Here is an 8,968-nt window from a genome sequence, read left to right as displayed (position 1 = left end):
TTGCGCGACAAAACACTGTCCGTCGCGCAAGGTACGATATACAAAACCATTAATCCTAAGCCTAAATTTTAATTTTGCCATCTAAATCATATATTTTTCTTTGATTTTAGTGAAGATCATCATTCATACCCTTTTAATTATGGGAATGGTAGAGGAGAATCTTTTTGTATGGTTATCAACCTCCATACGAATAAATTTCAGGGTTATCAATTTCCCTACGAAGAGAACAGCGCGAAATATGTTTTGAAACTAAAAAGTGTTCATTCAACTCTACAAAACTAATTTCAACGATCCAACCGTTAAACGTGTTTGTATATACTGTGAGATTGTATACCCCAAAAATCGCAAATAACAAATATTCAGAGATCTAGAAATGGGACAAAATATTCAAATGTTATAAATGAACACGTTTGCGCGACAATGACGTATTCGTCGCTCTAGGATGTTTTGCGCGACGACTAAACTCGTCGCAAATGACATCTTTGCGCGACAAAAATTGTCCGTCGTGCAAAGTACGATATACAAAACCATTAATCCTAAGCCTTAATTTTAATTTTGCCATCTAAATCATATGTTTTTCATTGATTTTAGTGAAGATCATCATTCATACCCTTTTAATTATGGGAATGGTAGAGGAGAATCTTTTTGTATGGTTATCAACCTCCATACGAATAAATTTCAAGGTTATCAATTTACGTACGAATCTTTTTGTAGGGTTATCAACCTCTATATGTTTTGAAACTAAAAAGTGTTCATTCAACTCTAGAAAACTAATTTCAATGATCCAACCGTTAAACGTGTTTGTATATACTGTGAGATTGTATACCCCAAAAATCACAAATAACAAATATTCAGAGATCTAGAAATGGGACAAAATATTAAAATGTTATAAATCAACACGTTTGCGCGACGACTAGTTATTCGTCGCCATATGATGTTTTGCGCGACCAAAAAATCCATACGTCGCGCAAAATAAATTGCGGGAAAACAAACAGTGTTCCAGGTGTTTCGCGCCACAACTTTGCGCGACGAAAATAAAGTAGTCGCGCAAGGAGGCTAGCGTGGCTGCGTGCGTGTCAAACTGGACTTTTGCGCGACGGAAATTCTCTATTGCGCGACTAATATCATGTGCGACGAAACGATTTTGGCGTCGCGCAAAGCTGTGATGTCGGCACGTCTTTGCGCGCCAAGCATGTCGATTTTGCGCGACCAAATTTTTTTGTGCGACGAATATCTGTGTTCGTCGCGCAAAGATGTGATGTCGGCAGGACTTTGCGTGTCGCTGAAATGGAATTTGCGCGACGAATTAAGCCTTCGTCGCGGCAAAGCCGTCTTCTATAACAGATTCATTTCAGCCATTGCAGAGGCAAACTGAAAAATCAGTTTTGCCTCTGCTTCTGCCCCTCTCTCTCTCCGTTCTCTCCATTTTCTCAGCTGCAAATCAGTTCAGGACATATTGAAGAATGTATTTTATTTGTTTTGTATTTATTTAAAATATCAATTTAATTTCTTTATATATTGTTTTTGTGAAATTATATTTGTATTCTGTTGTTAAATTATGCACGGCAATGTACGAAGTTAATTGAAATTAACTTCATACATTTTTTATTGTAAAGCTTAGTTCCCGTTCGAGGTTAGTTGGACCGCGCATGGGTGGGTAAACCACGACTACGGTCCAATTAATTCTTGAATTGTCCCATATTTTGGACAGTTTGGAAATGTATAGTCGTGTCACGTAGTTTACAGCTACATGATTAGGTTTCGATTGTGGAGATTTCGGTGTCATCTCGGTACGTTCTTCGGGTGGTACGTAGATATTTGATATCTACTGTACACCTCAAGAACTGTAGCGAGATGCTGCCGAAATTCATCCACGTCGAAATCTAATCTCATGTAGCTGTAAATTACGTGGCATGACTATGCATTTCCGAATGGTATAGGGCCCTTACCGGAGGCATAAGGTGACGTTGTGATTTTCTAAGAATACAACATAATTGTTGTATTGTGATTGTGGTTCCAGGAATTATGAGCAGAAGGTGGATACAGAACCCTAACAGGTGCGCAGACGAATACTTGGATGGAATCGAGGAATTTATTCACTTTGCACGGTCACACAACCCGGGTGCAACTAGAATCAGATGTCCTTGTAGGAGGTGTAACAACATGTTGTGGGATACAATTGAAAATGTTCAATTTCATTTAGTAAGGAATGGAATGATTGAGACATACAGCAGGTGGAACCATCACGGGGAACAATTAGACATTGGTTCGTCTTCAAGGGCCACAAGAGTGGACAATGTTGAACCTATTGTGGATGCTAATGAACAAGTCATGGATATTATACATGATGCTTTTCCATTTGCATCAACCAGCAGCAATCAGGAAGGGGAAGATGACGTGCCTACACCAATGGATAGTGCAGAGTTTGAACAGTATGAAGAACTGTTAAGAAATGCCAACAAAGAGTTATATCCGGGGTGCGAGAGCTTTTCCGTTCTTACGGTGATTATGGAGCTAATGCACGGAAAAATAAAGTATCGTATGTCGAACCTGTGTTTCGATTACTTTTTGGGGGTTTTCAAGAGAATGCTTCCGACGGACAATTGTTTGCCGAAAGACCACAGACATGCACAGAAGATGTTGACTGGTCTTGGATTGGGTTATGAAAAAATCCACGCTTGCAAAAACAATTGCATGTTATTCTACAAAGAGTATGAAACATTGGATACATGCCCTATATGCAATGAGTCGAGGTTCAAACAGACGTCTCAGAATAGAATGACTAAGGTTCCACAAAAAGTCATGCGTTATTTGCCCCTGAAGCCAAGATTGAAGCGATTGTATATGTTGACGCATACTGCCACAGACATGAGATGGCATAAGGAAAAACGGGTAGACGACGATGTGATGCGGCATCCTACAGATGGGGAGGCATGGAAAGAGTTCGATCGAACGTTCCCCGAGTTTGCTGCTGATCCCCGAAATGTTAGGTTGGGACTTGCCACTGACGGATTCAATCCGTACGGGGTTCTAAACCAACACCACAGCACTTGGCCGATTTTCGTATTCCCATATAATTTGCCACCTTGGAAATGCATGAAAAAAGAGTACATGATGATGAATGTTTTGATAACTGAGGATCCTGGCAGGTCAATCGATGTGTACTTAAGGCCGTTGGTTGATGAGCTCAAGGATTTATGGACAAACGGTGTGCGTACGTACGATAAATCCACTGGGAAGATGTTCACTTTGCGGGCGGCAGTTATGTGGACTGTGAATGATTTTCCCGCATATGCAATGGTGTCGGGGTGGAGCACAAAGGGTTATATGGCATGCCCTGTATGCAAGGAAGATGTAACTTCTGGTTGGCACGCTGGAAAAGTGTGTTACCTTGGGTATCGAAGATGGTTGCCATGGGACCACGAGTGGCTGGAAAAGGATAAAGAGTTCGACGGGAACAAAGAGCGTCGCGCAAGACCTAGAGAATCGTCCGGTGATCTAATCTTGGAACAGCTTAATGGTTTGGATTTTGCTCCGTTTGGGAAAACAGTTAGTCGGACCAGACCTGCTACACATATGAACTGGACGCACAAGTCTATGTTTTTTGAGCTTCCATATTGGTCGAAACTAAAATTGAGGCACAATCTCGACGTTATGCATGTTGAGAAAAATGTGTTTGACACATTGATAGGAACGATTCTAGATATCAAGGAGAAGACAAAGGACACGATAAAAGCTCGTCTTGATTTGGAAAGAATGGGCATACGAAGGGGTTTATGGCTGAAAAGGGGCACTGATAAAGCTATAAGAGATCTTGCATTTTTTTCAATGAAACCGAATGACAGAAAAGAGTTTCTACAGTTTGTCTCGTCTGTTAAGTTTCCTGACGGATATGCTTCTAATATCGCACGTTGTGTGAATGTTGACGGGGGTAAATTTACTGGACTCAAGAGCCATGACTGTCATGTGTTTATGCAACGCCTACTTCCTGTGGGGATTCGACACCTATTGCCGGAAGATGTAGTGAAGCCAATCATATTGTTGTCCAGATTTTTTTCCCAACTGACGGCAAAAACGTTGCGAAAGACAGACATTGATCAGTTGCGCCATGAAATTGTCCAAGTCTTATGCAAGTTTGAGATGATATTTCCTCCGGCTTTCTTCACGAGTATGATTCATGTGATGGTTCACTTACCAGAAGAGGCATTGCTTGCTGGTCCAGTCAACTATCGCTGGATGTATCCAATAGAAAGGTATATAATCATCATCATTCGTGTAAGCATCATTATCTCATGCTTCCTACTTGCTAATTTGCATCTTTTCATTTTATTTTGGCAGGCTACTCGGAGAGCTGAAAAAAAGCGTACGCAACAGAGCGAAGCCCGAAGGATCAATTGTAGAGGCTTGGGTTCAATATGAGGCGCTTACTTTTTGTGGAATGTATTTAAAAGACGTGGACACGGCTTTCAATCGACCTCAGCGCAATAATGACGGAGGTGTGAGAAATGAGCAACTTTCTGTTTTTGCCCAAAGTGCACGACGCTTTGGAGATCCTGTACGAGGAGAGTCGTTTTCCAAAAATGACATGGAGGTGGCGCATTGGTTCGTATTGAACAATTGTGATGAGATAATGCCATATTTAGATGAGCATGAAGAGATGATGAAGCGAGAACATCCATCGCATTTGTATTCCAAGAAACACCGTGAATTGTTTCCAAAATGGTTTTTGGAATATGTAAGTTATAAGTGTTTTGTAATTGACATATATATTGTAGTATTTCATTTTCTCAAACTAACATGTGAATGTTGTTGTATAATATTAGGTGAATAAGTTGAAATCAGATAATTCCCCCACTTACAGTGAAGAGTTGTATAACTTGGCATTCGGCCCAATTCGAGCTGAATTATTCTCGGGTTGTCATGTTAATGGCGTCAAGTTTTTAGGGACTGCACGAGATGACAAGTTGTGTACGCAAAACAGCGGTGTCCATGTTCCAGGTGGAGGGGAAAGTACGGACATTGATTTCTATGGCAAACTCACAACTGTCGTGCAATTGCTTTACAAAGACCGATACCAAGTCATCATGTTTAAGTGTCGATGGTTTGATACAAACCCAAATAGGCAGGGAAGTGTTAAAATCGATCAAGGTTTACTATCTGTGAACATGAACAGAACTTGGTACGATGACGACCCATACATTTTGGCAAACATGGCAAAACAAATTGTCTATGTAGATGACCCTAAAGCAGGGACGGGTGGAAAGTTGTTCAGCAGATGGATCACAGGAACGTATATGCTATACCAGAACTAGACCCATCTGACGTCGATGTCGCTGACCAACGGTCAAAATCTTGCATGGAAAATGATGCGGAAACGCTTCGCGATACAAATGTTGTTCAGGAACCATTTCAGCTCGAAGGAGTGCTTCAAGAGAAATACCAATTCAATCCATTACAATTGACCTCGGTGATCTTCCTAGATACGATGTAGTTATGGAGGAGGAGGAGGAGGAGGAGGAGGATGAGGATGATTGGGAGACTGAAAGTGATGATAGCGAAGACAACGAAGGTTATTATAGTTCGGATGATGAATAATGCAATTTATTTGTTGCTTAATATGTTTTAGTATTGGTAATTTCTTGTAATGTAATTACGTTAGTGTAAATATATTGGCAACTCTACTTTTGTTGAATATATGTACTTGTTATATCTAATTTCCAATTATATATGTATGTGGAAAAATAAAACGAAGTTTAAAAAATTTGGATATACTTACTGAGAAGATTAATGTAAAAAGCAATGAACACAAGTCATTCATACTTTTGTAATTAAATTATTTTACATTTAATTATGGCGTAAATGCAAATTATTACGGTTAGGAAATGAATCTCGTGTCTGAAAAGTTGCACGTCTTCCCAATTGGTCAGCGACATCTCAAATTGAGAAAGAATCTCAATGCTCATGTACTTGAGTTGTACTAAAAAAAAAAAAAGTACTTTTGTCTAAAACGACCGGTCGTCATTTTTGCGGGACGGAAATCTTCATCCGTAACTGTTTTTGACTTTTGGTCCGCGCAGTGTTGTTTGTTTTTCTGTGCTGAATCCAATCGTATGAAGAAATCGAAATTTGAACATACGGTCAGAAAGTTATAGATTAAAAACTGAACAGAGGTCAGAATTGCAAAAAAGGGCCAAAGAATCTGTAAAAAAACGACCGGTCGTCTCTGACTGGTCTCATTTTTGCGCGATGAATACTATTATAGCGTCGCGCAAGAGGGTTTTGCGGGACGAAAAATTTCGTCGCTACAGTTAACAAATATGCAATAATCTTTGATTAATAGAAAATAATCTTGCGCGACGAAAATATTTACCCGTCGTAAGAGGAGGTTTTGCGGGACGACGGATTTTGTCGCGGCAGTTAACAAATATGCAACAAATTTTTGAAATAATAGAAAATAATCTTGCGCGACGAAAAACTTTACACGTCGCGCAAAAGACATGTCCCTAAAAATCTCAACTTAGTGCGAAATAACAGAAAGAACCTTGTGCGACGAAGACTATCGTTTAAATAATCGTTTGATGTATACGGCCTCGTCGCAATAATCGTTTAAAAAATAATCAATATAAATGATTTATTATTTTCTGTTTCACTTTGCGCGACGTATATAATCGTCGCGCAAAGTGTGTTTTAAAAAAAAAGTTGAAATTAAACTGTAAATATTTTTAAATGAACATCAAATTCAGTTACTATATTCATACGGGGTCAAGGTTTGTAGACGGAAAAAATCATCAAATTTGGAGTTAAATTAATCGTTCAAATTTGATTTTTCATTTGTAACCGTCGAAAATGTTGGTCCCGTTACATCATGTGTGAGTGTATATTTTTTCTAAATTTTGGCGTGTACGATCTCTGAGTATAAACCAACAACTCTACCGGTTGGATCGTTGAAACTACTTTCCTAGAATCCGTGTGTCATGAAAACACTATATTAAAAAAAATAAATACATTTTGTATATGTTTGTTAAATAGAACATACAATTTTGTGGTATCCACTATTGTAAATATCTTTAAATGAGGATCCAATTCAATCATTGTATTCATATACAGTAAAGGAGTGCACCCGTAAAAAATCATCAAAATCGGAGTTAAAAAAAACCGTTAAATCGTGATTTTTAGTTTATAACCGTCGAAAATTTTGATCCCGTAACATCATCTATGAATCTTGCATTTTTTCAATTTTTGGTGTGCACGATCTCTAAGTATAAACAAACAAGTTTGACGGTTGGATCGGTGAAACACCCATCGTACAATGCGTAGCCCCATTAAAACAACATATTCACTAACATGTTATATTGTTTACTTTTTGTAGTTTGCGCGACGAATATGTCTGATTCGTCGCGCAATAAATGATAGCGCGACGTAATGAAATTGCCGTTGCTCAATGTACTTCTCAGGATTTAGGGTTCTAAAAGGGTTTAGGGTTTAGGGTTTAGGGTTTATATTGCACGACGATTTTGTTCATTTCGTAACGCAAGTTCTCAAATTTTTGGCGGTTATAATCCCGCGTATTAAAAATTTCTTGCGCGACGCCATTTATTTATCCGTTGCACAAAGTACGAAATTTAACTTTGCGCGACCGATGTGTTTTCGTCGCGCAAAGACGCAAACATTTAGGGAAAGAAACGCGCAGTTTTGGTCTGTCTTCAACCTCTCTCACTCTCTCAGTCTCGACATCAAAATCGCAGCCTCCATTTCCGATTCGAACCCTAACTCGCAGCCGCTCTCTCTCCTTTCCCTCTATCTCATCCCTCTCTCTCCCTCTCTCCTCCGTCCCCACTCATCCCTCTCAGTCCCTCTCTCCCCGGAACCCTCTCATCCCTCGCATATCGTGGCTCCCCCGGAACCCTCTCTATCCCTCTCTCCTCCGTCCCCACTCATCCCTCTCAGTCTCCTCCGTCCCCACTCATCCCTCTCAATCTCTCTCTCCTCCGTCCCCTGTCAGTCTGTCGCCTCCTCCGTCTCCGCTCATCCCTGTTAGACGGCGGCCCCCCACTCTCTGTCTCGCTCGCCACCGCCGAACTGCCGTGCTCTCCGGTCTCCCTCGAAACCCAGTTGGTAAATTTCCCAACGCTCCCCGATATATATATTTTTTCAATTTTTAAGTTTTATTTCAGAAATTTTCGGATTAAGTTTGGAATTGTTTTGCTGTTTCAATTTGTATATTTATTTTGTAATTATTTAAATTGCTGCTTAGTCTGATGGTTGGTTAGGATTTGTATTGGATTTGTATTGCGGCATATTAAGTGTTTAAATTGCTGTTTCAATTTTGTTTTTTTATTGGATTTGTATTTTTTATTTCAGATTTGTTTTTGTATTGAAATTGCATTGTGGTGTACGATTTGTGAATTTTTAGGTGTATTGCTGTTAGATTTCAGATTTGATTGGAGCATTTGCTGCTGTTTTTTGTATTTTGATTAATTTTCGGGGGCTTTAAACTATGTGCTACTAACCAAACTATTTCAAAATTGGGCAGCAATTTGATTTTTCTTTATTATGTGCTTTTGATTTTTGTAATATCATACATGTTTCTATTTTGTTTGCTTTAAAAAATGTGCTTCTGTTTTTTGCCATATAAAGAATACATGTTTCTGTTTGTTTTTTAAATATTGAATTTGTTGTTCTTTAGGCTTTGAGGTTTTTTTTTTACAAAATAATAATTTTACCCAAGGATGTTTTTTTAATTGTAAGACCTTATCAGATGTCACAACTTATCAGACGTCGTAAGACGGTGATGACTTCACCTAGTTCAGCTCCCCCGACTGCGGTGTCAGCTCCCACTGGTGTAGCACAGTCGCAGGACATGCCAGTTTCTCCCCACGTCTCCCGGGCCCCGGTGTCATCAGAGTCATCAGTGGCGCAACCAGTTAGTGCCAGGCGGCGTCACCGCCCTCCCAGCAAGACCGACACC

Source organism: Prunus avium, chromosome 2 (genome assembly GCF_965620075.1).
Source record: "Prunus avium chromosome 2, drPruAviu1.hap1.1, whole genome shotgun sequence".
Lineage (NCBI taxonomy): Eukaryota > Viridiplantae > Streptophyta > Magnoliopsida > Rosales > Rosaceae > Prunus > Prunus avium.
Note: the sequence above shows the minus strand (reverse complement) of the source record.